Source organism: Asparagus officinalis, chromosome 10, assembly GCF_001876935.1.
Source record: "Asparagus officinalis chromosome 10, Aspof.V1, whole genome shotgun sequence".
Lineage (NCBI taxonomy): Eukaryota > Viridiplantae > Streptophyta > Magnoliopsida > Asparagales > Asparagaceae > Asparagus > Asparagus officinalis.
In genome coordinates, this window is record NC_033803.1 from 40918248 (window position 1) to 40938058 (window position 19811).

Genomic DNA, 19811 nt, shown 5'->3' on the forward strand with positions numbered 1-19811 from the left:
CTGTGAAACAAAAAGATAAATTCTTAAAAAAAAATTAAATTTTAGATATGGGGTCCAAAGTGAAAAATCATTAAACAACAAAATTCATCATGTCAAAAATCACCAAAATTTCTCCAAAACTTATTAGAAAAATTAAAATGACATATATGAATAAGCGTATAAACTTTTGCTTACGAATTTTTTTGGCAAATTTCAAAATCTTGTCAAATGGGACCTAAATCGCAAAACGAACTCTTAAAAAAATTTCCAAAACTCCAAGATAAATTTTTCTTGTTAAGAAATAAACAAATTTATTCTAAAACTTTTTGTAAAACTCCCCAAATAATTTTGTAAGAATTCAAAAACAAACCCAATCATCAAGCTAGATCTTTATGCAAAAACGGTCACATCAAATGTTTGGCTATCACGACTAGATGTCCGGTGTCAGTTCAAATCGACATTGAGACTACTTTTGATCACTATACAAGCATCTTGATCTCTCTCAAATCTCTCCTTTAAGTGTTTCTGCCTCTTCCAAATCCTACCTAAACTCGATTCCAACCGTTCCAAGGCTATTTAGGAGGATAAATTATACCACTCGATCATTTCTAATCTACCCAAAAACTAAAACCCTAATCCTAATTTTTCTCTAATTCTCTCTCTTTCTCTAAAACTATGTCAACACGCTCGAGGGCTACTCCTAAAGGCCTAGGGTCTCTTCATTGGCAGGAGAGGGCTCTTCTAGGAGTCATCCTACTACCGTGGACGATTGACTCTACGACAATCGGGATTCAAAGCTCTACGATCGATTATCGATGAAGACACTTTTGTTAGGTCATCCCATGGACTTCCACACTATCACTGTCAAGGCCGGCTTTGGGCCTGCGCAGGGTGAGCGACCGTACAGGGCCCTAATTTTTTGAGGGACCAAAAAAAATTTTATTTATATTTATATGTATATAATAAACCACCTCACCTAAGTTCCTAAGTTCCTAACCCACGTTTCATTCCAAGTTCCAACTCAGCCTCTCTGAGCTCTCTCTTCCGGTCTTTCCCCAATTCCAAAGGGGACGAAAAAAATCAATTTTTTATCTAAATTCTCAAATCAAAGGCAAGAGATCGCAAGAAATCGCCGATATTTGTCCTAGGATTCGAGGAATTGTTGGATCTGGTATGGATAACGCTCTATTTTATCATTTTTTGGGGGGAAATTTGAGGGGAACTAGTTTAAATCTTTGTTTTATCAACTGTCCGTTGTTGAAGTACCCTGATTTCTGTGGGAGGAGGAGGCTGCAGCTTGAGGTCCAGACATTGAACCGCGAGGTTGGGTTTCTTGAGGTAATTCATTGTTCCCCTTCTCTTTCTTTTTGTTACTTGCTGAGTGAACTCTCACTGGTGAGTTATAAATTTAAGATTTTGATGACAACCCATTTCTTAGTTTGTGTTGTAAATCTAATGCAAGAAATGGACATTGGACTTTAAAGACATAAAGTGTATCAAACTCTAAGATGAAAGTTCAGAGCAAGGATGCTTGCATTTTTATTTTTAGACTTTTAGTGCAGTGAGCAAGGATGCTAGCTTTGAGTGAACATATATTTAACATAGTTTAGAACTTTAGCTTTGAAATTTATGGATACTCTTGCCATGTTATTGGCCCTAAGTAATGTCTTGTGCAAATAAAAGATTAATACTTTGTTCATTATGTTAGCTTATAAACATCTGTAATTCTCTTTTCCTTTATAGTTCTGTTCATCTTTTTTTGAGCTTATGGTGTCATGCAATTGTATTTTTGTTAATGAGACCTTTATTATTTCTTTTCTGTTTTGAACAGGTTTATGAACAGGTTATATACAGGTATAATATGGTGTCAACTATCTTTTGCAGACTACTCGAGTACCTCTTCCACTTGATTTAAGGCTTCAAATTAGGTTGTATTATTCCTAATCTTTTGACTTCTTTCAATTTGATTGTAATATTTTTGTTTTATTATAGAAATACCTCCAAGAAAGTATCATTTTGGATATGATAAACGCAAGAAAAAAAGAAAAATTGAACAATTTGTCCAAACTCAAAGTGGAGCGCTTGATAAATTCCTTGTTAGAGAAACACAAGATTTAGTTGAAAATTCAATTGAAAATAATAACATTAATGATTTGGGCTTGAATGAGTATGAGAATGAAAATGTTGATGATTAAAGTAAAAATGAAAATGATAATGAAAATGAGAATCAGAATGAAAATGAGAATCGTAATGAAAATGAAAATGATAATGAAAATGAGAATCAAAATAAAAATGAAAATAAAAATAAAAGTAAAAATGAGAATCAGAATCAGAATGAAATTGATATTGACAATGAAAATGAAAATGAGAATGAAAATATTTTTTAGGCAATGAACAACCTAGTCAGTCTATACTCATGAATTTGAATATTTATGATCCAAGAACTTGAAATAATTTGGACACAAAATCTAGAGATATATTAATGGAAAATGGCCCTATAAGAGATCTATTATTGAAAAAAGGTCCTATAGATAAATTAGGAAGATGTTTTTCTTCAGCATTTTACACTGGGCATTTATCAAATGGAGAGAAATGTGATAGGGAATGGTTAGTTTATTCAAAAGATATCGATAAAGTATTTTGTTTTTATTGTAAATTGTTTAAAAATGGTTTTAAGAAAAGTTTTTTAATAAATGAAGGATTTAATGATTGGATGCATCTTAGTGCTAGGCTTAAAGAACATGAAACAACTAATGAGCACATCATTAACATGAGTATTTGGCTTGATTTACGCATAAGATTAAAGAAAAATAAAACAATCGATAAAAATATTCAAGAGCAAATTAATAAAGAGAAGGAGCATTTGAAGAAAGTATTACAAAGAATAATTTCTATTGTTAAATATCTTGCTAAACATAACTTGGCATTTCGATGAACAAATGAGAGAATTTATCAAAATAATAATGAAAATTTTTTAGGCCTAATTGAAATGATTGCAGAAATAGGATCCGGTAATGCAAGAACATGTTCGACATATTGACCATGGTAAAATTCATTATCATTATCTTGGTCATAGCATTCAAAATGAATTGATAAGTATGTTAGCTTCTAAAATCAAATGTGCAATAGTTCAAAAAATTAAAGAAGCTAAATATTTTTCAGTAATACTTGATTATACTCTGGATGCAAGTCACCAAGAATAAATAACTTTAATATTACGATGTGTCGATATTTCTACAAGCTTAATAAAAATAGAAGAATTTTTTGTAGAATTTTTAAAAGTAAATGATACATCTGGACAAGGACTTTTTGAAGAATTGCAAAATGTGCTAAAAACTCTTAATCTTGATATTGATAATGTATGAGGTCAAGGGTATGATAATGGTTCTAATATGAAAGGGAGACACCAAGGTGTACAAAAAAAAGTACTTGATATAAATCCTAGAGCATTATACACGCCTTGTGGTTGTCATAGTCTTAATTTAACACTTTGTGATATGGCAAATTATTGTGCTAAAGCAAAAGACTTTTTTGAAGTGATACAACGTATTTATATATTATTTTCTCACTCAATAAAGCGATGGTAAATTTTGATAAATAATGTAAAAGGTTTAACTGTGAAGTCATTGTCGGCTACACGTTAGGAAAGCCATATTGAAAGCGTTAAAGCAATTAGATTCCAAACGCTTGAAATAAAAGAAGCACTACTTCAGTTAGCAAAAACTGATAATGACTCCAAAATAAGGAGTGAAGCAGATTCTTTAGCAATACATGGAATTGGAAATTTTGTATTTTTATTAAGTATGATTATTTGGTATGATATATTGTTTGTTGTTAACTTAATTAGCAAATATTTACAATCTAAAGACATGCTTATCTATATTGCTATAGATCAAGTAAAAGGATTGATTAGGTTTTTTTAGGATTATAGAGAAGTTGGACTCACACAAGCTATGACAATTGCTAAAGAAATTGCTACTGAAATGAAAATTGATTCTGTATTTCAAGTAAAACGTCAAATCCGTAGAAAAAGACAATTTGATGAGATTGTTAATGAGGAGACAACACAGTCAGTTGAAGAATCTTTTAGAATCAATTATTTTTTATATACTGTAGATCAAGCTATTGGTTCACTAAAGAAAAGGTTCGAGCAATATAAAGCATATGAATATATTTTTGGATTTTTGTTTGGTTCCGAAAAGTTAAATTCATTAGATGAAATAATTTGAAAGCATGTTGTGATAATCTTGAAATTGTTCTAAAATATAAAACATATTCTGATATTGATGGGAAAGATTTATTTGGAGAACTAAAAATCTTACGAAATATTTTACCAAAAGAAACAAAGATGGCTATTGATATACTGAATTTCTTAAAAATACAAAATTATTTTCCAAATGCATGTATTGCTTATAGAATATTATTGACTATACCTGTTACAGTCGCATCTGCAGAAATTTTTTTTTATCAAAATTAAAATTATTAAAATCTTATCTGAGATTGACCATGTCACAAGAAAGACTAAATGGACTAGCTTTGATATCATTTGAAAATGATTTTATAGATAAAACTGATGTTAAGGGCTTAATTAGTGATTTTGCAGCTAAAAATGCGAGGATAATTTTTCGATGATACTTTTTTATGCTAAAGGCTTTGATATCTCTTATGAAGGTAAGCACAGATACAAGAGGAACATAATATGCAAGTATTTCTTCTTGTGGACTATTTACTCTATTGGAAATCTTTATTAAAGTAAGATTACATGTATTTATCTGATCAGTGACATTTTATTCAGGTGACCGAAGAGATGAAGAATGGGCAATAGCACTTGAAAAGTATGTTAAAGATTATGCAGATGCAAAAAATTCAGGTAACATTTTAATGTCTGATCAGCAACATTTTGTTCCCTAGCATTTTAGGGATTCGAATTAGAATTTATTGATATTTTGTATATAGAGAAAGGCCCTGTGTTTACTTTTCGCACAGGGCCCCTAAAATCTCACATGTTTCCTTATTAAGATATTTTAGTGATTCACTGTCAAGGTAAAGCTATATCAGGTGTTTCCTTATTAAGATGGATTGACTTCCTGAAGATGGAGGGGTCGATTTATCCTGAGGTGATGCCAGAATTCCTATGCAATAACCACAACACTAACGTGTGGCACATGACTCCGGCTTTCTGTACGGGTATTTGTATCTCTAATGGTGGTTTGGCTTGAGGTACAGAGGCTCTGAACTAGGTTTTCCATACTAGGGATAACTCTTTATGAGTTTGATTTTAACATGTCGGGGCACAATCTAGATATCGATGCGAGCACAATCTAGATATCGATGCGATGTACAAGCTTATACTTGAGGAATATACTGTGGCTAACCGGGTATCCGAGAAGACGGGCTCTCTCAATCATAATACTCGAATCATCACAGGCATTGTGAATGTGAACATGTTCTCGAAGGCGGGTGAGCACAACGATACTTCTGACCAAGCTCATCTCTTGGTGTCTCTCCTTCACGCTCGAATCAACATCAACTTTTGGGGATTGCGACTCAACGACCTTACCCACCTCTGCACTTCCTTGTGATTGATCATATTTGACTTCTTGATCATGGCTTGATATGGGTCAGTGCCAGATCAACTTTAATGGCAGAAAAATTAGTCTTACGGATGTCGTTATTGAATTGGCTGATCCACCTCCTCTTCATGCTCATGTTCCTGAGATTAGGCCTCCTCTGGTTGCTCCTGAGGCTTCCATGTGTAAAACCCAAAAAATTTAAAAACTTGGAAAATAATTTTAAATAACAATTAATGAGTTTTATTATGGTTAGTTATCATTCTGGGAGGAATCGATCAGATTAGAATAGATTTAAAATCGATTCGCAGTTTCAGCCTCGGTATCGTGAATCTGCTGAAATTTTTTTTGTTGATCAGATGTGCACGAGGTTTGTGCCATTGATCTTATAATGTCAAGACCGTGTTGTGGGCCAAGTTTCGTTGCGTTCTGACGACGAAAACTGAAACCCGATTTTCGAGGTAGATAAAATACCACATGATTTAATTGATTTGATATTTATCACCCACTTTTGATGTTGGACTGCCATGTGGCAGTGTAGGGTGTTTCCATGGGGCTAAGAGAGTGCTTTTATTCAATTTTAGGTGTGAGAATAGAGAGAGAAGAGAATTATTTTAAAAAATCATATTTATATAATATATATAGTATATATATATATATATAATATATATAATATATATATATATATATATATATATATATATATATATATTGAAATTTATATTAATATATTTATTTAATTTATATGAGAAAATAGGTATATGCTGTGGTAGCCAAGCGCAAATTTTGTGGCTTGAGTAGTGAGGTGTTTCTAATCTCATTCACTATTCTTAAATTCTCAAAACACTCCTCAACCATGTGAATATGAGCCCTCGATTTCCATGAGTGGAGGGGAAATATGTCACCGTCACTACCAAACACAAAAAGCTTGTGTTTGGTACGCATAACAATACCCATCTCTCTCTCTCTGCGTCTATATATAGTATATATATATAATGATATATATATATATATATATATATTATATAGTAAGATGCCTATCACTTAAGTTGATGTCGCCACCAACAACTTCCTTAGCCACTCATTTATTAATATAAAAAACGCTTTCATACGCATGCAATGATCCCTAGGCAAGATGAGTGGATAAAAATTTGTGGGAAGCAACTTTTTGTATCACCACTTAAGTGACACAAGTTTTGCTCTCTCTCTCCATCTCATCTCGTCTCTCTATATATATAGTATTATATATATACTATATATATTATATATATATATATATATATATATATATATATATATATATCATATAGATTCAATGGTATTCGCTTGTCCATGGAGGGGATTATTCTCCTTGACGCCTATGGTAGCACAATCCCAACCATCCTCATAAAAGTAGGAAGATGAAGTGTGTGAGTTTGGTGGGGATTTGTGGTTAGCCTTTATAAGGGATAATGGTGCGGATTACGCCACCAATGAGGCGACAAAGGAGGGAATCTCTCCTATGACAAGGCATATCGCATTAATTCTAGTATATAATATATATATATATACTAATATATATATATAGTATATATTATATATATATATATATAGTATAATATATATATATATATATATATTATATAGATATTTAATCATTAGTCATAAACGACCTGAATCTCTCTCTTCCTCCCTTCTCTGTCGTTTGAGCAGCCAACTCCCCCCTCTCTAACCCCAAATTTTTTTTCGATTTTGAAAAAACTTTGTGAAGCAAAGATCTAGAGGAGGGCTAGATCTACAACTTTTGTGAAGAAATTTTGTACGAATCATCCATTTAGAGATTGAATTGCTCCCTAAAGTCAAGTTCATCTCTTTCCAAACTCATCCCCAATTATTTTTGATTTTTATGGATTAAACCCTAAATTGACGAATTTATTAGGATTAGAACCCTAATCAAGTTAAATTTGATTAGTGATGTTTAGGAAAATTTTAATAGTTTTGATAATTTAAAGTTGAAAGGGGTTATAACCCCTAAACTTGAGGGGGTTTTCAAATATTATGATAGTTTTTTCAAATATTATGATAGTTATGGGGGGTTATCTGATAATCATCTAAGGTTAAGGGTGGTTTTCTAAAATTTAATCAATTTATAATCAGCTGATCTCAAACAGGGATAGTTTTATTAAGTCGATCTCAAAGCCCCTTTGTTACACTAAGGCACTGTTTGGCAACCAAAAAAAGTGTCTTATCTAAGAGCTTGTGTCTTATTGACTTGGTCAATAAGCTAGTAGAGCTGTTTGGTGACCAAAAATAGGAGGAGATTATTTTGGAGATTGTGTCTTTTGCAAGTAGCTTTTGGAAAGCTATCTCAAGTAGCGTTTGTCTTTGGGAAGGAGCTGTCAATTTTTTTCTTCCGTTTTTGCCCCTAATAATTTTAATTTTATATTAATAATATTGCATGACCTTTTTAGTCATTTAACAAATTTAAGCTAGTTGTCCAACTTCTTTTGCCAAATAGCTCTAGTCAATCAGCTAGCTACACAGCTATCAGCTTTCAGCTACAATTTCAAAGTTTTCAGCTAGCTTGACAGCTTTCAGCTATAATCTCGTAGCTTTCAGCTAGTTTTGCCAAACAGAGCCTGTTGATCATTCTTTCAGCTAGAATTAGTTGACAGCTTTCAGCTATAATCTCGCAGCTTTCAGCTAGCTTGGAAGTTTAGTTTGAGAATTTAGGCTTATAATTTTGAACTATCAGATGAGCCTGTTGATCATTCTTTATCAATATCCATGATGTTGAAAGATAATAATGCTATATGACGTAGGGAGGTAGCAAGCTGCACTCAGTCACTAGGAAGGATATAATTAAATAAAGGCTAGTTGGACCTTTAATCCAAAGCATTAACAGCATTAGCATAAAGTTTGTGTAGTTAGATTAAAGATCACGTGTAGATTTCTCTAAGAAAAAAAAAGGCAATGGATCTACTTTGATATATATACATACGCTTGATTGTGACCACCCGTTGCAGTCAACTTTCTTAAATTTTAATCTCAGTTGTTCTCTCTAATCAACTTAATTTTTGCTTGATTGAGTCTTTGTCATCCAATATAATTAAGAAAGATGGGATGCTTGTGCGAAATAGAAATGTTACTTTAAATACCTATTCTAAGATATGTTTAGAATATCTGATGTTGATTAAGTTCAAGTTCATACGTGTATTGTACATGCGTAGGTGCAAATCAACTAATTCTTATAGTTTCTTGTTGTTTTGCATATGTTTACTGATCGAGTTTTCAGCCGACTAATTTCCAAGTTCAGTCCATTTCGATCCATCTTCGGGTCGGTCAACTGATCAGATGGATCAGTCGACCGATCGGTCTTGATTTGTCTCGCACATTTGGTCGCGGACACGGTATACGGGCCGTACGTCGATGCACATACGTGGCCATGGGAGTGCATGTGTTGGGTTTGAGCACGCACAGACCTTTGGCAGCACGTAGCCTAATGTTTTGTGTTTGTCACGATAAGGGGTGATAATTGTTTCGAATTGCAATGCTTTTGGACGCTTGAGTGTGTTAGTCCGTGCACCGCATGTGATCACGGGGGACTACACTCCAAGTGCGTTAGTCCGTGCACCGTATGAGACCGCGGGCGACTTCACTCTGCTGTGCGTCTTTGTTTAGGTGTTTGAGTGCGCTAGTCCATGCACCGCATGATATTGCGAGTGGGTACACTCCGAGTACGTTAGTCCGTACACCGCAAGATACTGCTAGTGACTACATTCCGTGTTGCATTTTTGTTGAGGTTGTTGAGTGTGTTGGTCCGTGCACCGCATGATATTACGGGCGACTTCACTCTGCATCATGCATTAGTTTCGATGACTAAGAGCGTTAGTCTAGTGAACCGCATGATATTGCGGACGACTACACTCTACATCTTTGGGTCGCCTGGGACTCAGGCGAGTACCATTTATTGATGTAGTCTAACATTTTGGCATTTATGTGTGATGGCATATACCTTTTGATGAGGATTACACATGATTGTGTAGTTTCTCCCGTGTTACCTACACGAGGGTAGTGTGGGATACTGTGATTTCACATGCATGACATGTCCTGGATAAGGTATTGATGATGTACTTCTTTATTGCTTGTTCATATGATTTGGAGTTGATATTTAAGAATTCACAATTTGAGATACATGGTATATATATGAGGGTTTCTTTGTTTGGATTATTCGCTCGACGTACTCATCTCATGTTGTGAGTTTATAAATCTTAACTCCTTTTAGTACAGGGGATAGAGCATATAGGTATGCAAGCTATGTTTAGTATTTTCTCTTGCATGTGTTACCCCTTCCTCTAGGGGCGGTGGAGATGTTCTTGCTAGCGCTCTAACGCTCGTTGTTTTCCCCTTTTTTCATGTAGCGGGTTGGGGATTCGGAGAGCCACAGGTTGACGGAGACTAGGTATAGTTTAACGTCATTCATAGGTAGTTAGTTGGTGCTCCACAGTGGATCATTTATGTTTATTGTCTTTTAGAGATGTATTTTATTTTGGAGGCTGAGTGCCTCAGTACAGTTCAGTTGGCTCTTATGTTTTAGAGACTCATTGTTCTTATTTCAGTTTATCAGATATACTTTCATTTCTTCTGTTGGGACTGATGTGGCATAAACATGTACCAAAAATGTTACAAGTGCACAACCGTGTCAAGTTATAGTATAAAAAGTTATAGATCCCACGAGGAAGGTGTTTTGTAGGAAAAAATTAAAATTGGTTCTTATGTTGTGTGCGTGATAATTAGGAGTGATGAGTGAATATGATTGTTGAGAGATGGAGAGAATGGTGTGTAAATAGGTGCAAAATATAAGTGAGAGTGAGTGTGACAATGAATGAATGATTTTCACAAGGAGAGATGAATAAAATCAAGAATAAAAAAGGAAAATTAAGAATAAAAATAAAATTCAAGAAAGTAAATATGACGGATTCAGTTAAAGATATGGGTAATCTAGAATTGAATCCACTTCTTAGAAAAAGGGTGATTCCCTAGAGGGTTCTAGCATAAAGGCTAATCAAAGAAAGTGAAAATGAACAAAAAAAAACTAAACCCAAGAGGGTTCTAGCCTCAAGGTGAATAGTAGAAGAAATTAAAATCTAACTACAAAATAAATTACAAAATCTAAACTACAAAACAAATTATAAGAATTAAATGCAAGAAAATAAATCTACTCTATAAGCATGAAATAAATCTAATCTATAAGCATGAAATAAATTAAGGCAAGAGGGTTCTAGCCTCTTGGCTATTTAAACAAGAAAATGAAATCTAACTACAAGCATGTAAATAAATCTAAGCTACTAAGCAATAAGAAAAGAAATAAAATAAGAAAATAAGAAAAACAAACCTCCAAATTAATCTTCATCTCCATCTTCATCATCCAACAAAGAGAAGAAAAATTTAAAGTGGTGAAAAAAATTCTTTTATTAATTTTAATAAAAAGTTACAAATTTAGAAGGTCTTTTCAATTAAGAGTAACCCTCCTCTCCAAAAGGAGATACAAAAATTTTCATACCCCTAACCCTTCACTATGTACCCCTATTTATAGTAACCATCAGTGAATGAGAGCCCTTGGATCGAAATCTTATCCAAAAACCATGAATTTCAGCCTTAGATTAGTAACTGCCTGCTGATGGTATCGATACCAGCATTGATAGGGGTATCGATGCTGGCATCGATACGGGCATCGATGCTAGCATCGATGCCTGGCATCGATACGGGCATCGATGCTAGCATCGATGCCACTATCGATGCTGGCATCGATGTGCACCCCTTTCTGGTTGCTGTCCGAGAATTCCTCTTGTATTTGACTTTGGGCTTTTGGCTCTTGGGCTTTTGGGCTTCACATTTGTTTTCTTCATTAAATCAATGGGCTTTTGTTGAGATATGGGATTTTAAGATTTATTCTTCATTAACCTGCAATTAAAGATAAAAATAATTATTAATGGTATATTTATTCATATAAAATAGATAATGAGGGTATAAGATTATAATAAAATATGATTATCAAATACCCCAACACCTAAACTTTTGCTAGTCCTCTAGCAATGAAAGAAAAAAAAATCCTAACTCACTTTCGTAGGAATCACGGTTGTATTTAGTGCATACAACAAGCCTTTAAACCCCTGGGTTACCCTAGTGGACGAGTTGTAATCTCGTGAGGGTTTGCAGTGAATATACCCATAAAATTCAATCAACTTGCCAAATTAAAGAAGTCAGTGAATAACTAAATTTACTTGATAATTTTAGACAATCTAATTGAAGCTAGTTATTACTCAAGAAAACATTTTTATAAATAATTCTAAAGTGAATTTCCTAAAAAAAATCTTCTTATTATAGCAATACAAAACCAAGCCAAATTTAAAAATTTAATTTAAAAGTTTTGAAAAAAACATGCTAACTCTTTGTTTTAAATAATTTTCAAGTTGCTTGATCTAAAATATTTTCCAAGTCCATATATACAAATATAACTATATATATAAAATAATTTTTTTTAACTCTTTCTTCCTTGGTGATTTTTTTCTACTTTAATGGGCTTTCTAAGTGATCATTTAATGAGTTTTGGACCAATGGATCCTAATCCAATTGGGCTTAGGCTATTAAGTATGGAAATACTCCTTGGGTTTAATTACTCGGTCAGCTTAGGCTTTATAAGTTAGAATCACCTTGAATTCAAGAGTTTTTTTTTCATTTTTTCCCTTTTGGTGCCCATTTTTCGCACTCTTCTTTTGCAATGTTATTAATTTTCTTTTCAATATGTATATGTATATATATTCTGAAAAATATGTAAATCAAGACACTTTGAAAAATTATTTTCAACTCTAAGCTAAGCATGCATAAATTCCATTATTTTAAATAAAAATCTAAGTTAAGGCTTAAGTAAATTATACTACTTTGAAAATTATTTCTTAAGAAATTTATTTAGAGTTATCATAAAAGGTAAACTTGAGTAAATAACAAACTAGGGATTAGAAAATTTAAAATTTATTAAATAAATCAATTATTACATAACTCTATCAATTTGGCAAGTAACAGACTTTTTATAATAATTTCTTTTTTTAAGGAAGGAAAAAAATAACAAAAATGCAACTAAAAAGGTAGAATAAATAGGAAAATAATTAATTCCCACCCCCACACCTAAATTTTGCATTGTCCTTAATGCAAACTCTATGATGCACAAAGTAAAGTAGATAAGAAGTGAAGTACTTATATTTGGTCGGCTGATAAAATCTACAATTACCTTTGGTCTGAGGAGGATGAAATCAAAAATTTATTCTTTTTCTTTCTTCTTCTTTTTTTTATTTTTATCTTTTACAACTGAATAAGAAACTCTCAAATGAGAGAAGAATGAATTCTTTTTATTATTCTAAAATAAAACAAAACAAACAATATAGAATGAAGGGTTCAACATGAAGAGCTCGTATTCTACATTGAATCCTACCTTATTGTTGAAAATTCTTCTCCGGATTTTAAACAAATTCAGAATGATATAATCAATAATGTGAAATTCTAAGCAATTCAGGGTGTTTAACAATTCTTGCAACAAAGTAAGGTATGTATTATTGGTGTCATGTATTTTATATTTTTTAATGATCTTAGACTCTTGTACTGTGAACTTTTGTTTTCTAACAGCCAATTCTTCTGTAGCATTTTCCTCAACCCCAAGATTCATGGTTGAGTTCTGAAAATTTGGTTGTTGATTATTCTCCAAGAATCTAAGTTCATCAAGAAAAAGTTCTTCAATATTTAATTCAAGGCAGCAAATATTTAACACAGTTTCATCCTTCTCAATGACCTGATTCGCTTCTTCTAAAAACTCCAACTCTTCATCAAAAATTCCTCAAAACTCAAAGTAGACTCTTCTTCTTCTTTTGATCTTTCCTGAATGTAATTTATTTCTAGAGGCTGATTATTTGGTTGGTCCTCTGGATTAAAAAATGTTAAGATCAGCAGTCAAATTCTCAAAGGATAACTTTATTTGATCAGTTCTACAGTTGATAAGAGCATTAGAAGTGGTTAAGAATGGTCATCCTAATATGACAGGTGTCTATCCTTTGGGATTAAAAACAGGCTGTGTTTCTAAGACTACGAAATCTGCTGGAAAAATAAAATCTCCAACCTTAATCAGAACATCCTCTAACTCACCCATAGGGACCTTGACTGATCTATCAGCCAACTGTAAAGTACAGCGGGTTGGGTTTAGTACACCTAGACCCAATTGCTGGTAGACTGAATATGGAAGCAAATTGACACTAGCCCCTAAGCCTAAAAACATCTTATCAATGTGAGTATTACCAATGACACATGAAATGATAGGAGAACCTGGATCCTTACGTTTCAAAGGTATGAGATTTGAGAGTATATCTTTAAGGACCATGAATTTTGATACTAGTTAAAATAATTTTTTAATATTTTAAAATATTTAATTATTATTTTTAAAAGAGTATTTATATTTTTCTCGATTTTTATAATTTTCTATGATTTAAAAATCTGATTATATATTTATTTAATTGATTTTAATATTTATAAATTTATTTCGTGTAGTAAAATTTTCTAGAATTAATTTGTTATGTTATCAGTACTATTACGTATTATTTTAAATAATATATTGTATTATTAATATTATTACGTATTATTTCGTATAATACTTTATATTTTTAATATTTTTTTTGGTATAATTTGTTGTATTATTTCTACTGTTACATATTATCTGTCGTATTAGTATAACTGGTACGTTTTACTATGTATATAATTATCCCATAATTACTTGATTTTAAATATAAGTAAATATATTTTATTTATTAATTGTTTTCGTTTAATTGTACAATATGGGTATTTTTTGACTATTTTGTATCAATTATTGTAATAGCACAATATGTACGTTTTTAATTGTAGATGATTATTCTGTAATTAGATTAGTTTTTAAATACCCGTAATTATTTTATTTTAATTATTTAACCCTAAACCCTAACCCTAATATTATATATATATATCTAATTACACATTCATCTTACAAAATTTTGAAAATAACCACCAAAATGTTAAATGCAAAACTCTTCAAACCATCTGTTCAAAAGAGCGGCAATCTGAAAAAAACTTTAAACAAAAAAAGAAAATAATTGGCAATCTGTGAAAAGAACATTATTCAAAGTTGCTTGAATAAATCTTCAAACCAATCGTTGCTACAGTGTTTTATGGGCCCCACACAAGCCACTTGCAAAATTCTGCAGTTGACACCTCATGTACATATAAATGGTTAACCAAAAAAAACAAAAGAGGCAATACGTGGAAAAACCAAGTGGAAAAAATAATCAAACTTGCTACGTACCTCTTCAAAAACAGGCGTTGCTATAGTGTATTGCGGGCCCCACACATTCAGCTTACAAAATTTTGAAAATACCCACCAAAATGTTGAATGCAAAACTCTTCAAACCATATGTGAAAAGAGCGGCAATCTGAAAAAAGCGGCAAATCTGAATTTATAATATATTATAAGTTGTCAGGTAATAAAAGAGCAATAAGGAAATACATGTATACACTCTAAACTCTACTGCAATAACCTCTGCCTTGGGTGAGTTTTTTTTACCCTCTCAATTTTCTTCAACATGTTCTTCAGATAACAAAATTATGCTAACTTATGCTATTTAGGTTTCAATTATATAGAAGTGGAAAAAGCTTTTGGACTTTTGGAATCAATCCTTAAATCATTCTGTAAGTATACTATGCACCTTTCAGTATATTTGTCTTTACATTCTGTAAGCATAGCATCAAAATTTATCAACTATTCAATTTTGAGGTCTTCTTTGTTCTTTAATTCTGGAATGTTAACTTATTGAAAGTATGTTATTGCACCTTTCAGTATATTTGTCTTTAATTCTGTAAGTATGTTATTGTTCTTTAATTCTGTTATTGTTCTTTAATTCTGTAAGTATACTATGCACCTTTCAGTATATTTGTCTTTACCAAATCGCCGGAATCAAAGTGAGAAAGTATTCACTCTTTGTTGACGCACTACAACTTTGACATAGTGGTACTCCTTAATACTAACTACCCATCATTTGTTTTCAGCTCTTCGAACCTATAAAAACAAAGAGAGAAAAGTAAAGAGGAAAGTTGTTCATACAGATAATGGTACCTGTAGCACTACCTCCATTCAGGATACATCACCGGTTATTATCAAGCGTACAAGGATTGAACAAATATTATGTGATTCATCATTCGCTGATTCTCACTTGCAAATGGAAGATAATGTACGACCTGTTACGAACAATAACCAATCTAATTCAGTTATTCATAGCAACAAAGGAAGGAGAAAAGGCAAACAAATAAATGAGAAAGGTATAACTTGCTTACATTATTGGCATGTCAAATAATTGTCCCCATTTTCATGGCTCATCTGCTGTTGACATTGACACATTGTCATTTGTTGTGTACTTCTAGGTTTGTACAATGATATACACAATGTGGGATCACCAACTTTTGTTTGCGAACATTGTGATGCTATGCTTTGGTATGAAGAAAGAGCTGAGAAATCAAAGAGCCCTCAAAACCCAACTTTCTCACTATGCTGTCGAAAAGGATCTGTCAAATTTCCTCTCCTCAAGCATCCTCCTGTTTTTCTCTGGAATCTGTTAACTGGTCATGATAGCAGAAGCAAGAAATTTAAAGAAAATATCAGAAGTTATAACTCAATGTTTGCATTTACTTCCTCAGGCGGGACAATTGACAATACATACAATAATGGAGGTGGGCCTTATTGTTTTCGTTTGAATGGTCAAAACCATCATAGGATAGGTTCTTTGAGACCAATCCATGGAAATAACCCAAAATTCTGTCAGCTCTACATTTATGATACAGATAATGAATTAGAAAACCGTATGAATGCATTAAATGATTACATGGAATTGGATTGGAATATAGTTGAAGGACTTCTAACTATGTTAGATTCATGTAATGAATTGGTTAAATGCTTTCGAATGGTGAGGGATAGACTAAAGCAAGATAGTTTAATTCCTATCAAATTAATCATAAAGGCAGCCCGAAGCAGTGATGGACGACATCAAAACATGCCAACAGCAGGGGAGATTGCTGGCTTAATTGTCGGCAACATTGAAGATACGATTGGCATTCGAGACATTGTCGTTGATGATCGTAAATTGGGATTAACAAGGATAAGTGATCTCCACCCAAGCTTTATGGCAATGCAATATCCACTACTTTTTCCATATGGAGAGGATGGTTTTAGACTTGGCGTGGAACTTAATCAGAATAGCAACAATCCTCAGAAAAAAAGGAAAGAAGTTACATACATGGAGTATGCTTCATTTCGTTTGCAGCAGCGCCAGACTGAGGCACAAACATTACTCTTATCAGGGAAACTATTACAAACTTACATTGTGGATCTTAGGACCTGCATTGAGGAGGAAAGACTTCATTGGGTTAAAGTTAACCAGTCAAAGATTCGTGCGGAGTTATACTGTGGTATCAAGGATGCACTACATAGAGGAGATACTGAGGGTGCACAAGTAGGTAAGAGAATTGTGTTACCTTCCTCTTTCACTGGCGGACCACGGTATATGACCCAAAATTACCAAGATGCAATAGCTCTTTGCCGTGTTATGGGAAACCCTGATCTTTTCATCACGGTAACATCAAATCCAAAGTGGAATGAAATTCTTGAATTTCTCAGAAATAATGGCGGACAAAGACCCGATGAAAGACCAGATATCGTCGCAAGAGTGTTCAAGATCAAACTAGACTCATTGATGGAGGATCTACAAAAGAATAATCATTTTGGAAAGTGTATAGCAGGTATGATTTAATTTATCATATTTACACCTCTGATCATTCAGATATAGATATAGATGTAATCACTTTTTAATGAAATAAATATCATCCAATAGTTTAATTAGCTTCTCAAACAATGTAAAGCATCCTCTTGATTACATGCTTAAATTTAGTTGTAAGTACCAGAGTTAAAGCTTACACCATTTAGAAGTAATCATTTCTATAATATGAGAAAAAAGTAATTAATATCAATTACAATGTCTGAAGTAAAACATTAAAGCAGACACACACTATAATTGTGAGGAAAGGCACATAAATATCTTCAGTTTTTGGTTTATGAAATAAATTCTTCGACTAAAAAAAGGCAAGTCAGGTACCTGATCATGAACCAATTTTATTAATCATTTTTGGCAAGTGTATAGCAGGCCTAATTAACTAAGTTATATTTACATCTCCGATCATTGAGATATAGATGCAAACACCTTTTAATGATATAAATCGACCATAATATCAATGGAATATAAGCAAATAAACTCCCAGCCACATGTTTGACTTTTTTTGAAGATAAGGCAAAAAATATATAACAGGTGAACAACCAATTTAAATGATCAATACTGCCTCAAAGTTACACAAGCAGTTCCTGATAAAACCAATTCTTTCAACTATGTATGATTAAAGTCATAAGCTACAAAATAGCACCAATTCCTACTAAAATTAGAACTAAACAAGCTCGAATTCATCAGCAAAATCTATGAGGACTTACTAGAGCTCAGGATAAAAATAGATTGGTCATAAAAGATTGCCTCTCCTATAAAACTATGATGCAATGTAGGCTGCTATTATGAGGGATTACATCACCCAAACATTGTGATATCAATGTAGGTGGCATTCCACACAGAATTGCCTCACCTAAACATTACATAATTAATTAAAATAGGATGCATTCTCAGTTTATTATCATCATCATTGCCCATCTAAAAAAACATAAACCAAAAGAACAAATACCAGAATTGAGTACCAAAGAAAGCCATCTGTCATTAAGCTCAAACCGACCATAATATATCACAAGCAGCCAACAACCAATACCTCAATGTAAGCCCAAAAAGCCAATTCCTTTTTTTGTAAATCAGTTGTTGAAACGTTCAAAGCTTTTTACTGTTAAAACATTCAAAGCTCTTTATTTTGTTCAACGAGAACTTTCTATTTACAGATTAATTTATACTTTTAACTTAAAAAACATTCAAAGCTTTTTACTGTTAAAATTCATCGTTCTATAAAAGGAACTCCATAATGCAAATTTAAAACCTAAGCATAAGTCAGTTAAATAGACAGAAGATACTATCACTTCTTCGCATTTAAATTGCTGTTACAGAAGAAAACTTAACAAATATCAAGCCAAATTTAATTCCAAATTTAATGAATCTAGCATGAAATTAAGCATAAAAAATACCCAAAAAAATAGGGAAACAATAGATTAACAAAATTTCATGCTTTTGATATCCAATTATTCATCAACTATTCGACGAAAGGGAATATCATGAATGAATGAAACCTGTAATTGCCAAAATTCAACAAATCAAGCAAATTCCGACGAAATCCATCAAGGAAGGCAGTGAATCACAAATTAATATGGACATGCAGACTCAAAAAGTACACAAATTAATTGCAAAAGGGATTTTTTACGTTTCCAGTGAGAAAAATCAAAGATGGTTCTGCAGTTGACACCTCATGTACATATAAATGGTTAACCCAAAATTCAACAAATCAAGCAAATTCCGACGAAATCCATCAAGGAAGGCAGTGAATCACAAATTAATATGGACATGCAGACTCAAAAAGTACACAAATTAATTGCAAAAGGGATTTTTTACGTTTCCAGTGAGAAAAATCAAAGATGGTTCTGCAGTTGACACCTCATGTACATATAAATGGTTAACCAAAAAAAAACAAAAGAGAGGCAATATGTGGAAAAACCAAGTGGAAAAAGTAATCAAACTTGCTACATACCTCTTCAAAAACAGGCGTTGCTACAGTAGCTTGCGGGCCCAAGTACATATAAATGGTTAACCAAAAAAAAACAAAAGAGAGGCAATATGTGGAAAAACCAAGTGGAAAAAGTAATCAAACTTGCTACATACCTCTTCAAAAACAGTCGTTGCTACAGTAGCTTGCGGGCCCAACACATTCATCTTACAAAATTTTGAAAATAACCACCAAAATGTTGAATGCAAAACTCTTCAAACCATCTGTTCAAAAGAGCGACAATCTGAAAAAAACTTTAAACAAAAAAAAGAAAATAATTGGCAATCTGTGAAAAGAACATTATTCAAAGTTGCTTGAATAAATAAAACCAGCTCTTTCAACTATGTATGTCAATTATATAAGCTACAAAATAACACCAATTCCTACTAAACTTAGAGCTAAACAAGCTCGAATTCATCACCAAAA

At 32.6% G+C, this 19811-nt stretch overlaps 2 long non-coding RNA genes across 5 annotated transcripts; one reads left to right on the plus strand and one right to left on the minus strand.

Annotated features, from left to right (window-relative positions):
- On the plus strand, positions 516-5798 carry LOC109826033. Of its 4 annotated transcripts, none has more exons than XR_002243171.1 (6): positions 516-870; positions 1005-1150; positions 1243-1317; positions 1811-4849; positions 5023-5199; positions 5282-5798. It is a non-coding gene; the product is annotated as an uncharacterized LOC109826033 (long non-coding RNA). The 4 variants fall into 4 exon arrangements; XR_002243172.1 differs by lacking the exon at positions 516-870 and having other exon boundaries at positions 882-1150; positions 1811-4684; positions 4775-4849; XR_002243170.1 differs by lacking the exon at positions 516-870 and having other exon boundaries at positions 882-1150; positions 1811-4650; positions 4775-4849.
- On the minus strand, positions 14653-15533 carry LOC109825943. Its single transcript, XR_002243141.1, has 2 exons — positions 14905-15533; positions 14653-14800 (listed from the first exon to the last, which is right to left on the minus strand). It is a non-coding gene; the product is annotated as an uncharacterized LOC109825943 (long non-coding RNA).